Source organism: Limulus polyphemus, unplaced genomic scaffold (assembly GCF_000517525.1).
Source record: "Limulus polyphemus unplaced genomic scaffold, Limulus_polyphemus-2.1.2 Scaffold3446, whole genome shotgun sequence".
Taxonomy (NCBI): Eukaryota; Metazoa; Arthropoda; class Merostomata; order Xiphosura; family Limulidae; genus Limulus; species Limulus polyphemus.
Window position 1 is genome coordinate 82,513 of NW_013669056.1, and position 1,885 is coordinate 84,397.

The following is a 1,885-nucleotide window of genomic DNA, read 5'->3' on the forward strand; positions in this document are numbered from 1 at the left end:
GTTATTTGGTTTATTTTAAGCTTCTTTTCTTGATTATGTTCTGAGTTACAATTCTCTTTCTGAATGCGATGTATTCAACTTTATATTATATTTTAAAATTTAGTTCTGCATGTTTCTAACTTTGTTTAGTTGTGTGAACTGGCCAGCAGGAGGTTTTATAATGAATTTAATTTTGAATGAATTATTATTTCTCTCTACGATTTCATTAGTTATTTCGACAAAATATAAAAAGTTCTTTAAAAACTAAAATCGATTTCCAGCGGTGTTGATACTGCGAATACTCACTCCACCTTCAAAGCTTTTAATTATGTGTCCCTTTTTATACATTTCTTAACGGCAGAATGACTTCATAACACCCCTCCTTCAAAAGTTTAAATTAGTCATCCATGTCTTTGCACTAGTTCAGAGAATTCTCAGAACTCAACAAAACATTGAATTTGTAAACAAAATTTTAGAAAGTTGCATATAAAACCTATTCGAAACTCAAATAAAAACAAAACATGTTGAAACAACTTATTATTGCACGTCCACTTTCTTTAAAAATATCAAAATATAACATTTCTTTTTAACATAAAATGACATGAAAATGGCTTTTAAAAATCATTTTGATACTACAGCGTTCATAAAAATTATGATTAAACATTTTCCACAATAAAATGTTTTTCGTTAAATTTTAATGATATATATATATATATAATTAACGTGCTTCCATAACAGTCGCTTTTAGTAACCTTTATACGTATACTTATAATTGTGTTTTGGGTATTTATTTATATTTCCCTTTTATTCATACACAGTGAACGGAAAAACATCTATTCACTTTCCAAATGATATTATTCGGAGATTGGGGAACGTGTCGAAAGTTGACAAAATACATAGAGCTGTGGAATTACAAGCCACAGTGTATAATTTAGGTCTATAGAATTCATACTGAAAAAGTTGTTTACAAAGCTGCTTTGTAAACAACACTTTCAATATTTGTATCTTCAGGGACATAAATGTTTAGATTGTATCGTAGATAGAAATTCGTAGATTTCACCATGAAAAAACAAAACAAAATGGCTCAGCTGAATGCAACCCCCAACGGACAGTGTTGGATATAGAAGACTGTTTAGTGTAGGCATTATTATTTCATTTATTTTGTGAGTTAATATTTAATGATTCTTGAGTTTTTCATAACAAGAGAGTTAAAAGCAATTATTATGGTGTCGAGGCTATAGAAATTCTAGAGGTCTCAGTGATAAACGTATAAGTAGCGGCGACCAAACAAATGGGAGCACAGTAAAAGTAAAAATGAATGAGGATTAAGTCATGTAACGAATTTATTGTTATGTATTCATTTTTAATATGAACATTATTTAGATTAAATTTGTATTTAAAAATATGCGTAACTTATAGTGTCAGATACGTATTGCGTATAACGAATTTGTTGTATATTCATTTTAATGACAACGTTTGTTTGGAACGAGTTTATATTTAAAAACGTGCCTAGCTTACAGTGTTAGTTACGTATGGCGAAAGTCCCGTCAATTCTCCAAGATTGTAGAATATTCGTGAAATATTCAACCAGAAAATATACGACATTTGACCAATAAATTTCGAATGTCAGTGGATTCTCATCGGACGTTAGTATCTTTCCGAAAGTATTACTGAATTCTCATCTGGCATTAGTGGTTTCTGTAAATATTATCTTACTTCGACGGTCCAACAAATCAGTCTCTGACGAAGCTAGCTAGCTTCTCGACAATTGTACGTACATCGATTTCAAGTTAACTCGCTGGATATCAAGGAGACTCTGAACTAGGAAGAAGATTTCAGGTTATTTGTAAGTTAGTGAAACTTTTGTTCAAGAAACTTTGTTTATAATAATTAATCGTAATAGTTG